The 25,812-nt window shown below is 36.7% G+C and overlaps 1 protein-coding gene across 2 annotated transcripts in view; it reads left to right on the forward strand.

Moving 5' to 3' along the window:
- Nucleotides 1-17,838: 17,838 nt before the first annotated feature.
- Nucleotides 17,839-25,812, forward strand: part of LOC136027594 (germ cell-less protein-like 1) — a 28,013-nt gene continuing 20,039 nt past the window's right edge. Inside the window, exon 1 of one of the 2 annotated variants that reach the window (XM_065704985.1) lies at nucleotides 17,839-17,941. The gene's annotated coding sequence lies outside the window, so the exon portion shown is untranslated. The remainder of the gene's footprint in view (nucleotides 17,942-25,812) is intronic. The other variant, XM_065704986.1, reaches the window with a different exon arrangement.

Here is a 25,812-nt window from a genome sequence, read left to right on the forward strand (position 1 = left end):
AAGAATGATTTGAATGGGTCAAATGATAGTGAGTTAGGGAGGGTGAATTACCCTTTAAGGAAGAATGATTACGATTTAATTAGGCCTGTATCTGAAGAAGAAATTTGGGATCAGTTGAAAAAGATGAAGGGTAACTCGTGTCCAGGAATAGATGGTATATCTACAAAGGTTCTGAGGTTGGGAAGGACAACTATAATGCCTATGTTGGCCTTGATTTTCTCGTTTGTAGTGGAGAAAGCTTATTGGCCTCACTCGTGGGACATTTCGGTAGCAGTGCCTCTTTTTAAGAAAGGCAATAAAATATTACATGAAAATTTTAGGTCTGTCTTTATGGGGAATGTGATAAGTAAACTATTTTGTGAGGTTTTGGAATATAGGCTAAAAAAGGAATCTCTTTGGAAAAAGAGATTGGTTAGATAAAGAGGAGATACTGAGTCCGGTACAAGCGGGATTCAGATCAACGTTCAGCACTGTTAACCATATTCTTACTTTGGAAATATTGAGACGAAAATCTGCTAGAGGGAAAATGGTCGGCTATTCGTAGCGTTTTTATACCTGAGAAGTGCTTTTGACTCGGTAAACAGGAGGCTGTTAATTGAAAGCCTGTTAGAAATAGGCTTGCCGTTTTGTTTTGTAGCGATAATAGCAGCTATGTATCGGAGGGTGAAGTTTGTTGTAAAGGTGATGAGGAAATTTTCTAGACTGGTTACGTCTTATTTGGGTGTGAAACAAGGATGTACTTTATCCCCCAAGCTTTTATCCTCGTTTGTTAATGATTTAGACAGTTTTATGAAAAATAATGGAGCCCCATTTGTATCTTTGGATTGGTTCAGGCTATCATGTATGTTATTTGCGGATGATATAGTAGTCGTGGCGGATAGTAGGGAGAATCTTCAGAAGCAATTAGATTTAATAAAAGATTACTTAGAAAAGAAGGATTTGGAGTTAAATGCTAAGAAGTCAGTAGCACTAGTATTTAGGAGCATAGGAGAGGTTGATTCTGAGGTTGTTTTTAATTTTGGAAGAGTGATGCTGAAGGTTAAAGAGGAGTTTTGTTTATCTCGGTGTTAAGTTTAGTGCACTAAAGGGGATGTCTAGGCATGTGGAAGATTGTAATTTAAGGGGTAAAAGGTTAACAAATATGCTGTTGAGAAGTAATCTAGGTCAGCTAGCTGACATGAGGATTCAGAAAAGGGTGTTCCAGACAAAAGTAGTTACTAGTCTACATTGGGAGTCGGAGGTTTGGGGTTTCGCTAAAGCCGCTAAGTTAGAAGTAGTTCAACTAAGATATTTTAAGAGAATGTTAGGCTTGAAGGATTCATTTAGTTCAGTGGTATTGAAAGGAGATTTGGGGCTTTTCAATTTAAGGAGTGGTAGATTGGTTAAAATGGTGAAATATTGTGAGAAAATAATTAGTCTACCTAGAGTTCGGCTTCTTAAGTCAGCCTATTTGGAGAGTTTGAAGGACGGTAGACGGGATTCGTGGGCAAATCAGGTCAAGAAAATAATGGACATTTCGGGTCTTTCAGAGATGTGGAATAAAGGTAAAGGACCAGTGGATGGAAGTGTTTCAGTATGGAAGGAAGTTCAGCGAATCCTAAACGACCAAGAAATCCAAGAGTGGCAAACTCAAAAGGACCAATCGGTGTCTTTGAGGTTTTACTCCCAAGCTAAAGAGTGTTGGGGAGAGGAAGTTTATTTTAAATTTGGGTTGAGTAGGGAGGACTTGAAGAATTTGTTGTTGCTAAGAGGAGATAGTTTAGATTTAGGTATCAGAAGGAAATATTTGGGAAAGTTTAGGCAGGAGGCAGGCCCCTACTTTTGCCCTATGTGTGGCGGGGGAATGAAAATTTAGTTCATTTTGTATCCGAGTGTGAAGAGCTGTCTGAGTTGCGGAAGGAATGATTTGGACGAGTGCTGGGGAGTGAATGCTGGTTAAAGGAGCGAATGGCTGAGAGGAATGGATATGCTATTAAACAATTGTGTAAGTTTCTTCGTTTAGGGAATAAGCATAGGGAATCATGTTTGAGGAGTTAGCTTGGTAAGAGTTTATTTACGGGTGTTTCTGAATTCATAAAGTGTTTGCAAGTTTGTTTATCTTATAGCGTTGCCTATAGTAAAACCTAGAAGGGTCCAGTATTTTATTATTATTATAATCCCTAATAGTTTTCCCAGAGAAAAACTTCATATTGAAGGGGTGGTCCTATAAATTTTGAAGGGGATCTCATTTGATTGGAAATCGGAAATTCTAGTGCCCTTTTTTAACAATCAAAACTGATCAGATGGCAACTAGTCCTATGGCTCGTATAAATTTTAGAGAGGGCTTTGATTAGAAATTGAAAGTTCTAGTTTACTTTTTAATTGTCAAATGATATCAAAGGGCAACTAGCCCCCACCCAACGCCCTATTTTCTACAAACGCATCTGAAAACGTCTTAAGAGGGCCTTTTTGTAGGAAATAGTTCAAACGTGAAATAACAAAAACTCATTTTTCAACACAGATCAACACAAACAACCAGAGCCCAGGGACAAGTGTTTTAAGTTATGCCAATAGGACATATAAGGTTTTTAGGTGAAGGATGATCATTTAAACTTCAGAGGTAGTTCATTTGATTGTAAATGGGAATTGCAGTTACCTGCTTATGATTTAAGAAGGGATCAGAGTGTATTTACCCTCTTCCCCCACACAGACACGCACACACATCCTCTTTTCCCCAAATGTATCCGATCAAAATTTGAGATTGCAAGTTTGTATGAAATAGTCCAACGGTCAGATAACAAAACCCTTGGGTAAATATATCCCCTCCCCAGAACTGGGGAAAGGTTGTAACATATGCCCTTGGGGCATTTAAGATTTGGATAGAAGAAGTGGTCGTGTAATTCTCGAATGGAACTCAAACGATAGAAGTTAAAAGTTCTAATTCCCTTTTTGAAGAGTTAAAAGCGATCTGATGGCAATTAGAACCCCCGAACCACTTCCCCAAATGTGTCCTACCAAATCTCTTATACTCCCATTTTACTCAAAATAGACCAAATACCACGTAAAAAAAACTCCAGGGACAGCACAGCCCTCCAAAATATGGGGGGGGGCAAGTGCAAGGGCAATGGCAGAAAATTTTTCAGAGGGAGGGAGGCAAATACCAAAATAGCAGTGGTTGTTGGATGACAGAGAATATATCTCGAAATATCTTTTTTGAAGGAATAAGTTTGTTTCTAAATGCTTTTAGGAAAAAATTTCTCAAGTAAAACAGCAATTAGATTACGTGCAAAATGCAACAAAATGCAATAAACTTTAAACGACAGGAATTCCTGGCAAAAGGATCAATTTATTCAATCAACAATATATTTACTTATTATGCATTGAACCTTCAAAGAAAATCAAACTCAAACCAAAATTGTGCAAAAAATTATTGCTTCCGTAGATTATAACAGATGTAGACTTGTCCTTATGCAATTTCCTACGCCTTAGAATACTTTACATAAGGAATAGAGGGTATAATTCTAATTTAGTGACTTTTGGCTATCTCGAAAAGGGGTTAGGTTAGGAAAATGAAACTTTCAGGGATGGGTCTAAAGGATAAAGTATGTCCTGGGAAGGTATTTTGAAGTACCTACCTCCACTCCCTCTCTCTCTAGAGGGTCCTGACCCTTGACAACCCTTAAAAGTATGTGCGTTATAAAAGTTAAACCTTGCAAAATAGATCTTCTGCTTGAAATCAGTACAACAAACTTGTTTTCAGCTTCACAATTTTGCTCAATCCCAAATTAAAAAGTTTTAAAAATATGCAAATACATTTCTTAAATTTTGAAGAAAAACGTAGATATGGCTCAGAATTCTATTCAAATAAAAGAAATTGCATTTTGAGAGCAAAGGCCAGAGAAAAAGCAACTAGTAACTGAAAATTAAAGTAAAATGTTGTTTTGTCAAAACTTCAATAGGTTATACTATTATACTGATTCTAAATATATAAAATTCTTTTAGTTTAATGTTACCTACCCAATAGCAAAAATCTGAAAAATTTACCTGATTTTTGAAATAAGGGGAAACATCCCAAAACAAGCAAACGATCTCATTGAAAATCCCTTTATTAGATACATCATATCAGACAACCCTACTGTAGAGATTTCAAGCTTCAATCTTCAAAAGGTGGAATTTAACTTTTTTTTAGAAGAAAGATCGTCTATGTATTTTTTTTTTGTATTTTTTCCAGGGGTGATTGTAACAAGCCGAAGGTCCAAGATAATTGGGAGGGAGGTCACCCAAATGTAAATTTAAAGCTCTTTTTTAAGTAACCATTGCGACCATACATATTGGGCCAGGGAAAAGTCTTATTTTCTGCCATTTTAGTACACCAAGCTGAGACATTACCCCAAAGAGGACGAATTTGCAATCAATTTGAAATTCCGAGAAGGTAATTGATTTAAAAGTATCAATAGATCTATTTTAGACTTCCCAGTTGCAAAAGAAGTAATACCACACGATGGCAGTACTGGATTCATCCAAGTTGATTCAGTTTATTTGTAATGAAATTAGGATAAGTTTGGTTACCTGAAAGAGCATATCAGCTATAATGAGGGGGAAGTGAGTCATTTTTTAGGTGGGGGATTCCTAGAAAAGTCCATTTAATGGACAAACTGCTTATTCTTCATAGGGCTTCAGGTAAATTTTGAAAGAGGTAGGGGGAGTTACATTCCCATATCTACTAGCATAGAAGTGGAAATGGTAAGTTAGGTCATCATCAGCCCCAGAAAATTTCTTTGGGTTGGTAAAGACTGCCAAGAACTTAGTGCTCATCAATTTTAAATGATAATGTTTTTATTTTTCAATTTATACTAAGTACTTCAATGCGTTTATAGAAATTTATTTAATGCATTTGTCGATAAAAAAAATCCTATTATAGAGGTTGTGATGACTTCAGTTATTTAAAAGATCAAAAGTCTCACAGAATTTTCATCCATACTAACAATAATACCCCTTTTTATCTAAATTCTATTTGTACTATTTATCCTTTTCTATTTGTAAACTTTCCATTTCATGAAACTGCAAAGTTTTATGAATACAATACTTTTAGTAACGGAGAAAAAACGATCATCAAAAGCTACGAGCCTAAGAAAATTTGACTGATTTTCGAAAAAAGGAGGAAAGACCCCCTCCATAGAAGTCAGCCGACTCGCTTGCTGAAGCTGTTACTAGCTCCATCCCTAACGTTGGAGCCAGAGTGATTGATAAAAAGCCTTTAGCTGTGGTCCGGGATATACCCCATAATTATTCAAGAGCTGATTTGGAGGCCTCAGTGGAAGGACTTATTAGTGCTAGTCAAATCGGCGACTCTCGTACTTTTCGCCTCGAGTTCGTCGACAAAACCGCTCTGAATGCGGTTCTGGAGTCGGGAATCCGTATTTGGATAAGAAATTTTTCGCGCTAAGCCCTTTCAACCCATTCCACGTCGATGCTTTCGCTGTCAAAGTACTGATCACCTGATTGGAGCTTGTCCCAGCTCACCAGCACATCCCAAGTGTTCCAGATGTTCTGGCCCTCATGTGAATTCCAAGGAAAACCCTTGCCAAGCCTCACCAAAATGTGCAAATTGCACTATGGAACACGTAAGTTTTAGCCTGAAATGCAAAGTTCTCCGATCGGCTCTCAACAACGCTAATAAATGAATGCTCAAACTCCGTTTAGCTTTGTTTCCCTTAATATTAATGGTACAAAAGATAAGGATCTAGTGATAAGTGAGCTACTTGAAAATGATATTGTGTTTCTACAGGAGCACCTTCTCTCTAAAGTGAATGTTGATAGCCTAAAGCGTTCTCGGACCCATTATACCTTCTTGAGAGCCGCCCAAAAAACCCATGGAAGACCATCAGGAGGTCTGGCCGTCTATTTCAGACACAAGACTCAGCCGATATTATTGCAAAGCGACGCTAACATCTTAGCGATAAAATGTGATGATACCGCATTTATAAACATTTATTTCCCCTGTAATAAAAAGACTGTGCAGTCATTGTCTAGTTTTTCACAAGCATGTAATCGCCTACGAACACTACTTAGCGACCTTTCAAAACAAAATACCAAATGGGTTCTCGCCGGTGACATGAACACTGACTTATTATCTAATTCCGACCGATCTGAAATCTTTCTCGATTCACTACCTGGAGGATTCCATCTTGCTGATAAAGATCTTCTATTTACTTATATTCACAATCGTGGTGGTCTTACTTCCAACCTTGATCATGTAATTGTGTCAGATTCAACTCTACTTTCATCAATAGTTCATGTGGAAGACTCTAAAATCGACGACGATCATTTACCAATCACGTGCCAACTATCTTGCTTCATGGCGACCTCTGTGCAACGTAACTCTCCCAAGTGGTTCTCAAAGTTAAATTGGGAAAATATCAATGTTCCACTTTATGTATTGACATTGTCCCAGTTATTATCATCTATTAAAGTGCCTTTCCACTTATTGCAAACATCTGTATCTACAACTTCAACGCGGATAGATATCAACTCGTATTATCAGCAAATAGTGTTCTGTCTAAAGTCTGCCGCTAAAACAGCTGTACCCTCCGAGTGCGTGCGAACGGGTACTCGCAATCCCTTTTGGAAAGTTGATCCTAAAGTGAAGATAGCTAAACAAAAAGCTAAGCTCTGGCTCCGTATGTGGATAGCCTGTAATCGTCCTTCTTCTGGTTCAGTACATCAAATAAAACAGAAAACCAAACGAGAGTACAAATATTCCCTGCGTAGAGCGAGACTGAATGCCTGGGATGGTCCTTGTGACAAGAAATCCTGGGATCGTGTTATAAACAGTGTTAAGTGTTCACCTCCAATTAATTCGTCTCTTCGGCTATGTGACTTCGTTTCTCATTATAAAAATATTTTGCTTTCGTTTAATATTAATCTCCAAAATCATTTTACAAAGCTTGTAAACTCAATCCTCCCAATTCGTATCAACCAATCTCAAGTGTTGTCGGTGGAATCTGGTGTTATACTCCGAGCTCTTATGCAAGTGAATAAGTCTGAGTCTCTCGATAGTGATGGTCTTTGCTTCAAGTTTTTTGCTTATGATTGTCCTGAACTGCTGAAGCATTTGCAATTATTGTTTCAGATGTGTTTGGCACAGTCCGTTGTGCCAGATAGTTTTTTGTCCGGCTGTATATCTCCCATAGTCAAGAGGGGTAAGGACCCCAGTGCTTGCTCTAATTATCGTCCTATCACTGTGTCATGTTTTGTTAGTAAGCTATTTGAATATGTACTGCTACCGGCCATTAACTCCAAGTGCAATTTTACACCCTTCCAGCTTGGTTTTAGAAAAGGTATGGGCTGTTTTCAAGCTCACCATATTGTGGGTCGGCTAATGAAACAAGCTGTTGCTCAAAAAAGTCCCCTGTATTGTTTGACTGTTGACATATCTAGTGCTTTTGATAATGTAATTCATTCAAATGCTTTGTTTTCTCTAGCAGCCTCGGGTGTTAACCTTTCTATTGTTTCCGTGCTTAAGTATTGGTATGCTAATTCTTCAGTTAGGGTGAAGTGGAATGGTACGGTAGGGGAGTATATTCCTGTTAAAAAAGGCGTTAGGCAAGGTGCCGTGTTATCCCCGAGCATTTTTAAATGGGTTTTAGCTTCGTGTCTCCAACGTCTTCAACCGTCAATTTTTTACAATGATAATTTAGGCATTAGTCACGTTGCATATGCTGATGATGTTCTGCTTCTTAGCCGGACAAAAAATAGTCTAATTACCAACTTCTACCGGCTTTCAGCCGCACTATCCACAGTAGGCCTTTCAGTTAATGCCTCCAAATGTGAGTTTTTGTGTTTTGGGAGTCCTCCACCAGCATCACCTCTTTGCTTGGGTTCTTGAACTATACCATGTTCAGCAAGTATTAAATGGTTGGGTCTCTCTTTTTCCACGTCACTTTCGTCTACTTGCTCCGCTATTACGTCCAGCGTGCTGAAAAGTATGCGGGTTGGATACGCGAAAATTTCACCAAATCGTGGTCGGTATAACCGAAATGGACTATGCCGTCTTTATTCTAGTTTTTGTGCCCCTGCTGTTTTTTATCTTTCTGGTTTTTCTTTCCTCCTTCGCAAGAAGGATACAAAGAAAATACGCTCAGGATATTTTAAGTATTGCAAGTATTTGCTGCGTCTGCCTCGGTGGTATCGGAATCATACAGTCGTCTCTAAATTTGACATCGTTGATGCGCCCTCGCGACTGAAACATTTATCTAAAGATATATGTTTTAAAACTCGGCAAATGGTCGGTGTTTTTGACCCTCTTTGGCCATTTTTTGATTGGAGGTAATTTATTTATGTTGTATGTCGTTATGCTGCTATGTTATTTATGTTGTTATGTTTTTTGTCTTGTTTTTTCTTTTTTTGTGTGTTTACTCCACAGTTTAATGTACTTTGTGGGTTATAAATAAATTATTATTATTATTTAATGAAAATCATGCCATTGTAATCAGCGTATTAAATAACCCTGCTATAGAGGTTTCAAGTTCATATCTTCAAAAATGCAGAATTTCGTAATTTTTGCCAGAAGAAGGATCACGGAGGATCTTCCGTGATCAGAAAGATCTTTATTGAACGAAGAAAACCGTTGAAGAAAGATACGCGTTTATTTTTTTTTTTCAGGGGGATTGTACGGATCCAGTGAACCTAAAACGTTGAGAGAGGGCTGATTCTAACGGAAATGAAAAGTTCTAATGCACTTTTTGAGTGACGAAAAATTGGAAGGCAGCAAGCCCCCCTGCAATGCCGTTTTTTCAAAATCATTTGATGAAAATCTTCAGATAGATATTTTGTTTAGTATAGTTGAAAGGCCAGGTAGCTATGTCTTTGGAGATAAAATGATCCTCTACAGCCCCCTGGGGAAAAGGTTTTTAAAGCTATAAGATTTGCCCAATGCTTCCGTATAGTATCTGTTATTGAGAAGTATGGATACATTTTTTCGGTTGGAGAGGGCAGGACAGTTTTTCTGTTGGAAGATTTTGCACGGGAAGAATTTTCCATGGAGAGAGAAGTTTCCAGGAAGTGAAATTTTCAGGGGATATTTTATACTGGGTGAGTTTGCCTGAATTCCCATGCAAAATTTCTTTATGTGTCTTGCTTTCTCTTTACTGATTCAATTTTACGCGAAAAGATGTTAAGGGTAATTGTCCGGGGTAAATTTCGCTAAGATTGAATTGTCCAGAAAATATTTCTGTGGGAAAAATATCCTATGGGAAGAAAATTTTTCTATTGGCAATAAAAAAAAGTATGCTAATTAAAGTAAAAGTATGTAAAAATGAAAATATAATTAATTGCATAAAATGCACAAAACAATAGCTTACGTAAAAGAACTAAGATGTAAATCTTAAAGCAAAATATTAAAACTAAGATTAAGAAAATCAAATAAGCATTTTAATTCAATATTTTTAATTTAATTTCAGACACCAAAAACCAATAATATTTAACACCTTTATACTGCATAACTGTAAAACTTCTGAAAAGAATAAACAAATGATAGTAAAACACAAAAAAACGTATCCGTTCAGGGTGAAAATATAGAGATACCCAGTATTCCGTTCATAAGAAACATTTCTGATTATAGTAGCTTCATACATCAGCTTATTGGTGCTCTTGCAATGCAAGCAAAATTTGACGGCATATTTTTACCGAAATTGCCCCTTATTCAGGTGCTTTCCTTGTGCTTTCTATAATTATGCGAATTTTCTTGTGTACTCATAGCTGCTCTAGTTACTAATAAACAAATACATATTTAGGATCACCATAAAAAGGTAATTCTTTATTTAATGTTATCGATAGTTAGGCTCTTATACTTTCCTTATCAAACAAATCGTGGTAACGAACTGTAGTAAGGAGCAACCCGGCTCAATAGTAACCAAAACTCTAAAAAATGGAATTTTCATACCAAGAATTACATCAAAAGAATTGCATTTTAATGCTGATTTTAAATATAATGAATGATTTTAAATAAGTTTCATCAAGATCAGTTATACCCATCGAAAGTTACGAGCCTGAAAAAATTTGTCTAATTTAAAAAAATAGGGGGAAACACCCCCTAAAAGTAATACAATCTTAACGAAAACCACACCATCAGATTCAGCGTATCAGAAACCTTATTGTAGAAGTTCCAAGCTCCTATCTACAAAAATGTCGAATTTTGCATTTTTTTTTTCCAGAAGACAAATCAAGGATGCGTGTTTATTTGTTTGGTTTTTTTTTGTTTTTATGTTTTTTTCCCCAGGTGTGATCGTATCGACTGAGTGGTCCTAGAATGTTGAAAAAGGGCTCATTCTAACGGAAATTAAAAGTTTCAGGGAGCATATTTCTATGGAGAAACTTCTCATGGGGGAAGATAATTTCAATGAAGTTGGCGCAGGATTTTCTAGCATTATTTGAAAAAGCAATGGAAAAATAAATATGAAAAGTTTTTTCTACTGAAAGTAAGGAGCAGCATTAAAGCTTAAAAAGAATAAAAATTATTACACATATGAGGGGTTTACCTCCTCGTTAGATCTTACTCTTTAAGCTAACGTATTTATAGAAATTTCAATTATTTATTCTACGGCCTTTGTGATTCAGAGATCATTCTTAAGGAATTGGGACAAAATCTCAGCTTTAATGTAAAGAGCGAGGTATCGACGAGGGTTTAACCCCCTCATATACGAAATAAAAACATACGGATATAGAAGGTCGTTACGTAAGTTGATTCATAAGTTACATATATTTTTTACCAATGAAAACGTTTGTAAAAAATTAAAAGTTCTAGTTGCTTTTTAAAGTAATCAAAAACTTGGAGGGCAACTAGGCCTCCTCCCTCGCACCTTTTTTCTCAAAATCTTCCAATTAATCGCAATTAATAAATATGTAAATTTCGTTTTAATTTTTTATGTGTAGAGAGCCAAGATCAAAACATTCATTAATTAAAAAAAACAACAGAGGGGGGTCATTCGATTGGTAACTGAATATTCTAGTTACCTTTTAAGGGCCATCAAAAGTGATTGGCGGCACTCCCTCACACACACTTTTTTTTCCCCAAAATATATCTGACGAAAGCTTTGAGGTAGCAATTTGGTTTGAAATAGTCTAACGATTTGACGACAAAACAACGGGAAAAACATACCCCCCCCCCTATTTCCCCGGAAAAATGGGAGAAGGGCTGCAACTTATACACAGAGGGTATATAAGGTGTTTATGAAAGAGGTAGTCGTATAAACTTTGGAGGGGACTGAAGAGTTTATTAATTGAAAGTTCTAGTTCCCCTTTTAAAAGTCAAAGTTGATCCGACAGCTACTAGCCTCTTTCAACCAACCATAATTCCATAAGGCTGCAATGTTTCATTTTGTTTTTCCCAGAGGCATTTCATGTGGAAGTAATGGCCGTATAAACTTCAGAGGGAGTTTGTTTGATTGAAATTTAAATTCTAGCTCACTTTTTAAGGATCAAAAGATATCGGAGGTCAACTAGCCCCTCTCCCAGGCCCTTTTCCTCCTAAGTCCATCCGGTATAAATTTTGAGATAGCCATTTTATTGAAAATAGTTAAAACATCAGGCAACAAAAATACCAGGTCGACACAATCTCCCACAGCACAGTGGCAAGTTTTTAAAGTTATGCACCAGGGCACATAAGTTTTTATGCAAGTGGTGGTCACATGAACTTCAGAGGTCACATGAAAATCAGCATCCATAATGCCTCCACTACTTCCAATAACAAATTTTTATGATAATTAAAATCTCTTATTAAATTGAAACGTCTCTGTTTTGTTTGGTAGTGACATGGCTTAAAGCCATGATACTTAGTTCATCCTTTAATTTCTTTTCAATGCCAAAGTGAATCCATTTTGTTAACAGACTTGTAGAAAAAAAAAGAAAAAAAAAATAGAATCAGTCTCAGCGTTACTGCAAGAATTTTCCGCCAACTTAGACCAATTAAGAGTTACTTTTGCGTCGCCAAATATAAAGGACATTTTATTAGATCGACGGGTTCTCTTAATTAAATAGTAATATTATCAAAATAGTATTTAGAATAAACAGGGATATGACTAGAAGTGTCACTTATTAAGACACATTTTTTGTCAAAGTGGCCCTACAGAGAATATTGTCAATCAAAGACACTCCATTCTCTGTTGTATTGGATAGCATGCATATTAAAGGCAAAGTACCTGCGGCAAGCATAGGCAAAAGAAAATCTAAATATATTAAAAACCTGAAATTTGTATGCTTTTGTTAAAATCACCCATAACTATTATCTGTTGCGGGTGCTTAAGGGTTGTATCGAGGAGCTATTTAAGGATACATGGACATACAGAAACAGAGCCACTAGGAGATTGGTAGATATTGTCGTCAATTAAATCCTAACCTCCACATTTAATTTAATTAAAAATAAGTATTTTTTCCTATTAAAAGTAAGGAGTGACATTAAGACTTATAATTGAGAAAATAAAAAACAAGGAAGTTCATGGAGAAGTTGTAAATGTTTTCATATTTTATTTGGGGGGATATAGACCTGAAGGGCCTGTCTGGTAACGGTTAAAGCAAAAAACTAATCTTTAATTCAATTTTGTAACTACCGTTGCAAGTAGGCTTTTTTGCTATCCTGAAAAGTTCTTTTTTAAGACGTGTGATTGTAAAAAACATGTGTTTTGTTATTTTTCCTCTAAAATGTGAGCGATTCCACAGCTTTCAATGTTTGAGTTACACCTGTCACTATTGGGAATCGAGAATTTTTTTTGGACTCACCACCCTCGTGTTGGGGGGTTTTGATAGCTAAAGAGCCGGCAAAGACGTCGTTGCTACTTGAAAATGACGACTTTGCTTCAAATGACGTCGGGATGGCACGTAAGTCGGCTATCATATATTTTACAGAGGTGGATTTTGCATGATTTGAAAAATGATTAGAAATTAAATCTAAACAAGGATTTGTCGCAAATGAAAGTATAGGGAATTTCTGCAAGAAATTTTCCAGGGAGAATTTTCAGTGAGGATGACATCATTCATGAACTTTCCAAAAAACGTGAACTTTCCAAGGAGGACTTTTGTCCAAGGCGGCTTTTCTCCAAAGGAGGAACCCCATGGAAGTCGGTAGGGGGAGGGGTCCTAGAAGGGAGATCAGGATTTCTCTGCATTACTCGAAAGATGATAAGAATTTAATTAAACACGACTTTTTTTAAACTGAAAATAAGGAATAACACTAAAATTTAAGACAATATAAGTTATTCCTTGTATACATGTGTGCCCATAAATTAAAGCCTAAAATATGTTGAAATAAGCTCATACAATAACTTAAGTTGAAAAAGAACATAAATTACTATGAATAAAAGCATGAAGCCTAAAATGAAAAGAAATCTAAAGTGAAAAATCATATCAAACAAAATGATAACTAATACGTTATAAGCCCTTCAAGGATTACACATGAATACTAAAACCAACAGAACAAAATAAAATGAATAACCAAGCCACAATTAAACAGATAGAAATTACAATAAATAGATCAGAATTACCACCTCCCTAGACTGTCTGAAGACACGAACGTCATGAGACAAAAAAATATATTGTGCCTACTTTCTGACACAGTGAATCGATACAATTTTTTTTCAAAACTTTTTTTAAAGTTTTGAAAACTCTTTTTGAAAAGTTTGTCAAAACTTTTTTGTCTTTAAGGCTCTCTTGGTCCTATCTACATCTAACATTAAAGCCAGTCCTAAAAATGCTTTGCTTATCCGTGGCTTTACAATTCTACGTTCTTAAAAAAAAGTATTTGGGCCCCGTTTGATCCGACACACAGGTGTTGGAGGAAGGAGGCCCCTCCTATGTACACTCAAAGGGGCCCATCGGCGTTTGCAGACGTGCCGTGAGTTACAAACCTTCTCCTACTAATTGGTTAAATTATGGTGCAGAACACCATCGTGAGGATCCTCTATTGGGGCACAACTGCGACACGGCGTAAGATCCAGGTCTATTGACAACGACCTCTACAAAGGGTTGCCTCGACCCTTTCGGGGTACCTGCAAGACTTGGGAAATTGTGTTTAACTCTATTCCCACTTGAGGAGTGACGCCCATCGAGAAAATTAAAGCCTAGTAAACGAGACAGCATTCGTATAGGATTCTGATTAATGGATAATTCTTCTGGGCTTGGTCTGTTTTGGTGGGCGTTTTTTGCTGAAAAACTTCTTCCTAGCTAATTTGTCTACTATGGGTTCCCTCCCCGTAAAGGTAAAAGGTAAAAAGCACGGCATTGGACTTTGCAGTCCCTACCAGCAGTGCTGATCTACTTTTCTTGGCCTTTCTGCCAGGAAGTGGAAATGGGGGTTGGGGGCAACCATCCTTTGCTTTCACCCACTCTTCCTGTTTACCTCTCCAGATTTCACCAGGTACCCATTTAGAGCTGGTTAGACCCTGGCTGACCTTACAGAGACACGCTAGAGACCCCGTCAAAACCAAATAATTGGGTATACTAGAATTCAAGCCCTTACCCTATTGTACAAAGTATCCTATAGCCAGCCCCCCCCCGTAGTAGCATAATATTTGTAGGTATGAATATATAATGAGTCGGAGGTAACAGGCTTGAGACTGTCTGTGCAAAATTTCGAATTTTGTTGATAGAAGAGCATCACCAAGTGCTGAAAACCATGTTGTGACCAAGATGGGTCCAGGATCGTGCAAAGCGTGGATTATTGTAAAGGGTGAAATTCTAGTTTAGTGACTTCTTGCTATCTCGGAAGGGGTTAGGTTCGAAAAATGAAACTTTCTGGGATGGGCCTACAGGCTAAAGTATGTCCCGGGAAGGTATTTTGCAAGTACCTACCTCCACTCCCTCTCCCTCTAGAGGGTCCTGACTTTTGAATTAGAAGAGAAGAGCTAAACCAAAAGACGATATATACACCTAAGTTACCAAAACACCATACCTACAACAGCTTGGGTACAGAAATGGGATATTGAAAGTTCTGACACCCTTTTGAAGAGTTGAAAGTTATTTTGATTCAGCCAGTCTCCTCCCCTGTCGTTTTTCCGAACTCTGCCACTCACTCCTGCAGCTCTCTTAGACATCTGATCAGATGACTATTTTGTTAAAAATAGTCAATAGGGTTTTTAAAATATACCTTCCGGGATGACATGACACCAAAGCCTCGTAGCAAAGGTAAATCATAAGAGCTACTTATTGTTTGCACATAGGACTTGTGTTTGGAATGGCTTTGGGGATTGAGTTGAAACTTGTAGAAAGTTTTGGGGGCGAGGTGGAAGGTAGGTAGGAAAGTACCTCAGGCTTTGATTTTATAGAGGAGAAGTAGTAGCAGGTAGAGGAGATACTTTCCATTTATGGGAATTGGTAGAGGTAATGGATGCAGTTGGGTTTGAAGCGCTTTCATTTTCGTAATATTATTACATGAAAAATTGCCGTGAAATGTACTACTGCTGCTATTACTACTGATGCTATTATTATTGCTATTACTACTACTACTACTACTACTACTACTACTACTACTACTACTACTACTACTACTACTACTACTACTACGACTACTACTACTACTACTACTATTAATACTACTACTACTACTACTACTACTACTGCTGTTGCCGCTACCACGGCTTCTACTTCTATTATTACTATTACTACTGCTACTACAACTACTACTACTACCACTGCTACTCCTAATGCTACTGATACCACTATTACTACTTCTACTTCTTCTTCTACTACTACTGCTACCACTATTGCTAAAACTCACCGTAGCAACAAGCCACCTGACGCCAACAAAACCACTCATGATCATCCTTCTTCCCAATCTGTTCAAAGCCTCTAGAGGGTCCTGACCTTTGAATTGGAAGAGAAGAGCTAAACCAAAAGACGATATATACACCTAAGTTACCAACACACCATAACTACAACAGGTATGGTTTTAGGTATACATACCATACCTACCCTTCGATCAGCCCAAGACGGTTGGCCGAAAAGAACAGTCTTTGACAATGTGCCATTCTTCTTCCACAGAACATACTTTAGCTTTCACAACCTTTCTCTCATTGTAGCCTTAAGAAGCAAGATTGAACCACATTTTTTGTATAACCTACTGTTTGTGATACGGTAAGTGCGTTGGATGCCCAGAAAAATCCATGGGCAATTTCTCTGGCAAACATCACGCAAATTTTTTTCGTTGTCTCGGAGCACCCATGCTTCAGAGCTATGTTTGACCACTGTCATCACTGTAGCTTCCAATATTCTAATCTTGATTCGCAGAGTTATCGGACTAATATTTGTTTCGAAAATTTTTCAATTTTGGAAAAAACACCCTTTGGTCTTGGTTATACTTCTTTTAGCATCGCCACTGCACCTACCCTCTTTACTAATAATACTACATAGGAATGTGAAGGTGTTCACTTGATTGATCTTATCGTTACCCAACGTCATCTTTCCATCTTCACTTGTCCCTAGGCTTAGCGACTTAGTCTTCTTAACATTAATTTTCAAACCTATTCCTGTACTCTGAACTCGCAAAACCTGTAAAAGTTAATTCATTTTGCTAACATTCTTATGTAGAATGCTTAAATCATCAGCATAATCTAAGTCCAGAAAAGTTTTCCCCCATTTGATTCCATGTTCTCCCATTGCCTTTGCTCTGCTCTTTAAGACAGAGTCCGTTTGTCTTAAGCAAAACCCACCCTGCTTAACTCCTGGAACCAGCTACTAACCTCACGTCCTACCTTAACCGCAGCAGTGTTGTTCTCGTATACGGGAGTAATCACTTTAATGTATTTATCTCTTCTAAATTATGAATCTAAGAGTGAAAATTGGGTAGTGGATTCTCTAACCTTCATAAAACCGCACTGTTCTTCTCTTAACATTTTCTCTACAGCATTTCTAATTCCGAAAGTATCACCATACAGAGTAATCTGCTAACCACTGGAACCAGACTAATGCCTTTATAGTTACCTTACTCACTCTTATCACCTTTATTATACATGAGTTTAATTAGGTTTTCATAAAACCGCTAGGTACTTCCCCTTTGCCAAAAATCTTATTATTAATCTTCAGTAACTTATTCTAACATAATAATCATGTTTAAGAAAGTCAATTGCCACACTATGAGCTGCTGGAGCCTTATTATCTTTTTTAATCCTTTTAGTGTTACAAATTCTTCGTCACAAAATATATATTCATTTACGTTCAAGGTGTCACAGAGATGTTTATTTTCACCAGCAAAACGGCCAATTACACCATCTTCAAGAACGACGATCAAAAATGCAGCTAATGAGATTCATAAAAATTGCCTATAAAGCAAAGCAAAAACAAAGAAAAAGACAGATCTACCGGTAATACTTATAGTTCACAATAAAACAAAAAAACACTTCATCTTGCCTTGATGATTGTTGGCGATAGACTGAATTCTGAAAGTTTTTTTTTTGCAATTTGGAAAAAGTCTAAGGCTAACCACATGGTTAACATCAGTTAGAAGCTGCAAATAAAGCGACAAGCAAATTTGTGCTTCTGATCAGCACTATTCCAATCTTATTCATAAAACTCGGATTGAGTTGAGTAAAACAGGGCTTGATTTAAATGGGGATGGACTTACACTCAGATTGAGTTTAACGTGGTTTGAGTTAAATGGGGCCTCAGTTATTCGAGGATTCAGTAACACGAATATTCAGTTACATGCAGGCCATATTCAGGGAGATGAGGGGAGGGTCCTGGATGCGGCCCTGGTTAAATAGGTTCAGCTGGATGGGGTTCAGTTATACGCACACAATCAGGAAAGGTTTTTTGCTTTGTTTAATTTTTTTCTAGCCGTCTGTAGTTAACAGGAGCTGCTACCTATTCTTTTACGAACATTTGCAAATATTCTATAGCATGTGCAGTTGAATAGGCCTAGACTACCAAAGAAATTCGTGTCAATGTTGCCCATTTGAAGTTCAAAAACTAAGTGTAGGTTAGTCATCAGACCCTTTTATTAATTAGATTAGGCTATATTTTGCAGCAGGAGAACCTTTATTTTCACTTCTTTCCTTGTTTTTCTAAGAAAATCATGAATTCTTTAGAACCTATAGGCTATAACTGAGTGTACACCCCCACCTCCCTTATGTGCAAATATATAGTCCTACCCAGAATTACATTCTGAATCTAAATATAATCTTCATTTGCATCACAAATGAACCTACCCCCACCCTTGTGATGTGAAAATATAGGCTACACCCTGGTTTGGATATATTTAGGGGCATGGATAAAGTTCATCTGTGATGCAAATGAAGCTTATATTTTGATCCAGAATACAATTCTGGGTATATGTTTGCATATTAGGGGGGTGAGGATATATACTCTATTAATGGCCTATATAGGTTCTAAGGAATTCATGATTTCTTAGAAAAACAAGGAAAGAAGTGAAGATAAAGGTTCTTCTGTTGCAAAATATATTAAATAGGATTATTGTGCATATTATGAAGTAAGAATTGTTTTCTTTACATTTCTGCTTATGAGGTGGACTGATCATACATCTATACCACTAGGCTTGATAAGCCTTGAGTTTCAGCTAGGCTACTCTTAATCATATGTGACTTTTAAGGGCAACTATTGCTTCCCTGTGCCACTCAAAAGGGGGAAGGCATGCTGTCTTGAGCACCAAGGATGAGAGGGTGCAGCAGATGGGTCCTTTTTTATTTGTATATGAGTTGGGAAAGGTAGGCATAATTCATTGTTCCCCAGGTGCCACCAAACACAGGAACAGTCCTACCTTCACTAGTATACTTTTGTGAAAATCCTGGGGGGCTAAGTTGTAGCCAATTTTCCAAAGCAATTGAAAATGACATTAAAAACCTTCCTTGATATCTAACAGCCCTCATTTTGGTGTTTTCTTTGAAAAGAATCAATAAAACTACAAAATGATAAAAATCTAGGTAAGGTTTTTTTTTGCTTTTTTGGGGAGAAGTATCACTAGGTGAATCTACTCTCAGGAATACACTGAGAGCACTAGCAATCTCTTCAGAAAGTATTTTAAAGCATCTTCCCCCAGAGTCATTCAAAGGAGAGAGCAAGGTTCTCCAGATGCTGTGGCTAAGGGGTTGTCCACTTGATCAAATTTCTCACTGATCCAGCTTTTGTTGCTTATAGGTTAGTTGGGAGGGGGAGTGCATTAACCAATTTTTCTTCAAGTACTACCAACCCTAGAAATATCTCTGTCTACCTCTAGCCTACTCCTTCTGGCCTTTGATGACTTTAATATCATTTTTGTGTTTAAGTTGAAAACTTGAAAAATAAATATTCAGCTCAAATGAGGCACAACAAATGCTTTTTGAGCTTTATGCCTTTGCTCAATCCTCATTTCTAAGGTTTAAAAGAGCTGTACATTTATTCATGAATTTAGGAGAAAACAAAACTGACTTAAAGGTCCAGTGAATGACAGGAATTATATTATCAAAACATAAAGCCTATGAAAAATACATAAAAAAAGCTCAAAACTAAGGTAAAACCTTTTTAAGTTAGTTTTCTAGGTAGGCCTAAATGTAGACTAGTTATGTATACAATCTTCTAAGCCCCACAAATAAGAAAAGAGTTGACTTAGTAGCTTGGTAATAGGCTACCCTCCCAGGATATGTTTTAGACCTTGAAAGTCATGAAAGTTTTATTTACTTAACTCATCTACTTTCTAAAATGGTAAGAATTAAGGCATAGTTGTGGTATTTGGCAACCAGGGATTAATGTTGCATTTTGTCCCTCCCCAAAATTGCTACCACAGTATAAGTAAAAAAAGAAACCTTATTCTGATGCCCCTTGGAAGGTTCACCCAGTGACATTTGTCTCCCTTTGCTCCCTAGTGACATCATTGAGGAAAAATCCTCTAAATACTAAAAAAGAGATCCCTTTTCTCAATCCATCAGTGACATTAGACTGATATTTTTGGTAAAATTCTAGTTTAGCTACTTTTCACTATCTTGGAGATGGGTTAGATTAGGAAAATGAAACTTTCAATAATGAATCCAGGGCCAAAAAACAAACTCTGGGAAGGTATTGCCAAGTTTCCATGTTAACCCTCTTCTGATTTCTTAGTCTTAAAAATTTGCCTGCTTCACAGGTCAGGGAATGCTTATATTAACAGACTATTAGCTAAGAAATTAACTGACCTCTATAGTCAAAATTGCATCCTGAATTCAGATTTAACATTAATTTGGGCTGGAAATAAACTTCACCCTCATCCCTATATACACCAATTAAGGGTATGTATTTGTACATTGGGGAATGGGTGGGGTAAGTTTGAACTAACCACTGTATATGGAAATTGGTATGGAAGAAAAACCGCAAAAAATGTCTGTATAACAGTTGTGCAAGATTAGATTGGTCAACAGCTCACAATAAACCTATACCCTAGCACCTGTAAAGAGCTAAGTTTAGTTGGCAGCCTCTGACTCTAATCTTTTAAACTGCTCAGGATGTTTCTTGACTTGAGCTCAAGCATCAATGGCCTCTAATTTTGGCTGGAAAGGTACAGCATTAACATAATGCTGCCATTAGTAACTTAAGCAGACTTTGTTGTAGAACAGACAGTTTTAAACATTTCTCAGAAGTTTTGATGCTGGCTGGAAGAGTTTTACTTAATAGTATCTTTATATTGCTTGGTTATATTAAGCTTAGAAAGAAAAAGTCCTTGTAAACATTAAAATTCATAAAGGGTCTTTGTGGAACAATCTGTAGGGCTTAGCTTATTATGGTTAAAAAATAAACATAATGTCATATGACTAGCCCTAAACATGCCTAAAGCTGGATGTGTGTTGCTGATTTTTTTTTTTTATTAAAAAATTCTATGAGCTCATTCTAATTGTTGCAAGTGATGTTGAAGATACAGGCACTTAATAAATACAAAGGACTGGAACCTCCCACAGAGCAATGACAAAGCTGTAAGAAAACCATTATATTGAAAATATGCAATTGCAGGACTTTGTTTGGCTACAGAAATGTACTAAATTTAAATATTGAATGAAGAGAGCTCAATAGTTTTTTTTTTCAAAAATCAAATGTAGTTTCCATGGTTGATTTTTACTAGAACATTCATCATTTCTTGTGGGTTATTTCATCATACCAAAGTTATTTCCCCTATGCCATTTTTACTGCTAATAAAAAAGCTTTACAAGATATATAAAAGAATTTGCACTTTCATTAAGATCAACAACTCCATCTTGCATGGTGAGCACAAGTTATGAAGGCCCAACAAATGTATTTCCATGGGGCTTGGGGTGGGTAAAAGGCCTCAAATTTTCACATAGCTTGGGAGGCAAAGGGTCCATCTTGAGATTTTGCAGGTTAGTGGTTGTTTCAGCTCCTATTTTTTATTCTTGGTGGTGACAAGAAATATTGATGTGAATATTTGGATTTTTAAACTTTATTTTTGAATGTTTAGAATCATCTTAATATAGAAAAACCTGGTACTTGTGTCTTGTAGCCACTCACTCAAGTTCTGTTGAAAGTTTTTCAGCACCATCCGGCAGTTGCCCTGCCTGTTTTATGCCCTCTGTTTGCTTAATGGGTTTGTAGTTGGTTGATCTTTAAGCTATGTTGACCACTCAGCAAATGCATTGAATTTGTTGTTGTGCTTCTCCCAGGACTTGTCAATTCGGTTTTTGAAGAAATTGATGTTTGGTGCTTGAATGATATGTTCAGACAGGTTGTTCCATGTGTTGACTGCTTGCACAGAGAAAAAGTTTGCATGGGCATGTTTTCTGGCTTCTGGCTTGTACACCTTTTCTGAGTGGCCTCTGGATCGGTTTATGGCTGTTTTCCTGAAGAACTTTTTGAAGGGCAGATTTTCTGTTTTGGCTTTCATGTTGAACATCTGGATGGCGTCTCCTTTCCTACATCTGTACAACAGACTTGGCTGCTCAACAGTTTTTAAGGTGGTCATTGTATAGCTTCCCTTTTAGGCCTGGCATCATTCTGGCTGCTCTACGTCGGACCTTTTCCATGGCTGTGCAATCCCCTACATTGATGTAGGATGGCCCCCAGGCTATGTTTCTGTACTTGATGATCAGCTGGACTATGAGTTTTGTACAGCTGGGTGAGCGTCTTCCTGCTGAAGTACTTGAAGGATTTATGGATCAAGAACAGTGCCCCATTAGCTTTGTTAGCTGCTGCATTGGTTTGGAGGTGAAATTTGAGCTTGTCATCAATGATGATGCCAAGGTCTTTTTCCTTATCTTCAACTGGCATAGTGTATGTTTTGCCTAGCTTGTCTCAAATCGTTAGATGAAGGGGGCAGCTGTCTTTCAGTCTTCCAATCCACATTACTTTGCACTTCATGATGTCGAGTTTGAGGCCAAGATTTGAAAGGTTTGAAGTGAAAATGTTGGTGTTTCTTTGCAGGGCGTCTACATGGTCTTGGCTGTTGTATGTATGGTAGACCTTTGTTTTGTCTGCATCGATTTTTTGAGAGCTGCTTAGCCCTGTGGTGGCAGAGTTTACGTGGAGTAGGAACAGTGTGGGCCTATTAATGCTAGTGAAATATGACAAAATATCATGAGAATATAATACTTTATTAACAAAACTATGAAAACTGCAACAAAGAATTATAGAAGGGGGTTGCCAAAACTGCATTGTATTAAATACATAACCTAAACCAACCTAACTAAAATACCAACTTAATATAATATAGCTACAATGTAGTTTCCCATCAAGCCAAAGCTAATTTTGTCTGGTATAAAACCCATGAAAACTGGTTATTGTCTCATGTTTGCAATACAAGATCTTGAGTGTTGGGGCTATGAGACAAAAGTACCAAAAACTTTTCAGCTATGCTGGTAAAAACCAGCAACACAGGAACATTTTTTAATTGCACATGGACATTGGAGAATACAAGGATTTAGGGCATCTAAAACATTTTTGGTAAATTTACAGTCTGTTGGCTGGGCTCCTTAGTGCTTGATCCATCTCTAATAGGGGAGTTGCTATATCAAATTGAAAAGGCTCTAATTCTTCTGTCAAACAGTTCAACTGGGCTTTGGGTAATCCATCCTTTTAATGGTGTACAAGCTTCATAAAACTTCCCAAATATTCCCAAGAAAGAGATTATTGTATATCTATATATCTATATTTTGTGAAGCTAATTTGGTGTCGGCTTACTGGACAATTTGTAAAATGTTAAATAAGGAACAACAATTATAATAACAATAGGTTTCATTAAACTCACAGTAAAAATTAATTGGTATCCTGAAAGTGTCAAGAGTTTGATTGTTAAAAGCAAATATGATGATCCTTTAAAATAAGAAAAATGGCCAAATCTTTAGGTAATTGTTAAATAAAGGACTGTCTGTTCAAGAAGCGCGCAGCTAAAATACTACTACTAATAACTCACTGCAGCACCAAGCCACCTGAGGCCAACACAGCTACGCACGCTCCTCCTCCAACCTAATATATTCAAGACCTCCCTCTTTACACCCTCCCTGGAAGTTCCCATTTCCTTTAAATCTTTATTTATGACATCCTCCCAAGCCAGACAAGGACGACCTGCTTTCCGTGTAGCCCCAGACAATCTTTGGAAATCTGTCATCCTTCATCTGCAGAATGTAGCCTAGCCATCTCAACCTTTCTTTCATTGTAGCCCTAGAAAGCAGGATTGAACCACATTTCCTAAGCTAAAATAGCACATTACAACAAATATCCTTGCTTTAGGATGGCCAAATAAGGTCTATTAGAGTCATCAAATGAATATAAAGAGACAGAAAAGAAAATATTTGGAGCAAAAAATCTTTTTGGAGTAAAGTAAGCTGACAAAGTCACAATTCTTAGCCTAGTTAAGGTCCGTTTTGTAGTTAATATGCATTGGGTTTTGTTATGGTTGCCAAGTATGTAATTCTGGGCTCTGGTTTTGTATTTCTTTGTTTTCAGGAATATTCAATGAGCCTCTTTGCAGTTCTTATGAAACTCCTTCTCTACAATGTGGCTGGGTAAATAAGCATAGAACCCGTTTTACTCATTGTTTAAGCAGTGCTATTGTGATTCCTAATATTTTCTGTATATCCTTAATGATCCTCTCAATAGGATCTTTAAGCAATCAAGACAGTTGGTTATAATGGGCTCAATTGTTTATTTGAGGTCTTCAATATCTTCAGGGTTTCTTTTGTCTGTACTTGCTGCAGGTACTATACCTTCTGTATGAATACCATCTTGTATAATAGAGAGCACAGTGTCAATAAGTGAAATTTCTGATCATTTCCCTCCTTGTTCTAGCGACTATTTTGATAATATTACTATTGAGAGGACTTGTGGGTCTAATAAAATGTCTTCTAGATTTAATGAGATGAAATTAACTTTTCTCTGGTCAAGATTACTAGAAAGTTCTTGGGGTAATTTCAGGTTGATTCTGATTTTGTTGTTTGTTTAATGCATATTATGAGTCTATTAAATAGGGTGTTGTTGATGTTTCCTCTACTCTGCCTCCTAATCATAAATGTAAAGAGGCCTTTTCTATAAATCCTTTGATGACAATCCTGGTATTTCGAAAGTTCAAGGAAGGAAAATAATCTCTGGAGGGCTTATAAGTCTGCTAGCCCCTCAGTGAGGGCTATTTGCTTGCAGTGATTCAGAATCTACAGGAATACCCACAATTTCGTATGTTGAAAGTCCACATCCCAGTATTATTTGAAGTGATATTCAGATAGCAGTTAAGATATTTGAAAAAACTTTACAGGTGATAAACTCAGTGGATAGACTCTTCCTTCAGTCGCCTTCTGTTCTTACATGCCTGCTACTCAATGGTTAACCTATCAAGGGTGGTCTGAAAATTCAAGAAGTATTTATTTCATATTTGTGAATATTTACATAAAGATCATTTCTGCTACTAATTCTTCAGTTACCTTGATTGTGATAAGAGAAGTAAAGTGCGAAATATCTTCTGGCGTTTAGAAGGTATAAGGGTGTCAGTTCTACTCATATCTTCTATTTTTTTTTTTAGTTTGACTTGGCTATTCATTATAATTGCTGTTTGTTTCAGGCTTTATCTATTTGTTGATTATGGTTTATGGTAGTTTTGTGCTTAAAGAATTATTCGACTTTATTTCTGCTCATCTTTGGCTTATCAAAGCTCTTTACTTTTTTTGAAAAACCTCTAATCCAGAAAAAGCTTTTCAGAATTAATTTTTGTTTGTTTTAAGTGACATAGACTTTTTCATTGGTTATAAAAATAATGTATTAAATGTTTTTGGTTTTTCTATATAGGAACCCAGATTTCAAGAATTTTCCATAATATAGGCCTACATCCTTTTAGCAATTTGGATACACATACTGCTGAGAGACTTCTTTAGTTTATGCTTCAGAAGGCTTTGTAACAGTAATTCGTCTCATATGGACGAAATAAAATTAATAATAAAAAACAAGTTTCTTCAGTTGAAAGTAAGGAGCAACATTAAAGCTTAAAAAACATAAATTATTCTGTATATGAAAGTGGTTGTACCTTACTCAATACTTTCCTCTTCATGCTTAAGTTTGACTCTTTGTCACAATTCTGCACTTTGAAGTATTAAAAAACTTGAGCATAAAGAGCAAGGTATTGAGATTTAATGTTGCTCCTTACTTTCAGTTGAAAAAAACTGTTGAACTGTTTATTTTTAGTTTAATCTCTGATCATTTTTCAAATTATGAAAGAAAATCCCTGATACACAACATGATAACAACACTGCTATAATATTTTTACCTAATTTTTGTCTAGGACGGGCAGCTCCCCTCATGTACAAAATAGTCTCTGTTTGTTTTTAGCTTTAATGTTGCTCCTTGCTTGCATTTCATTTTTTTTATTTAATTTGCGACGGCTTTTCAAATAATGCC

The sequence above is a fragment of the Artemia franciscana genome, chromosome 5, assembly GCF_032884065.1.
Source record: "Artemia franciscana chromosome 5, ASM3288406v1, whole genome shotgun sequence".
NCBI classification, from domain to species: domain Eukaryota; kingdom Metazoa; phylum Arthropoda; class Branchiopoda; order Anostraca; family Artemiidae; genus Artemia; species Artemia franciscana.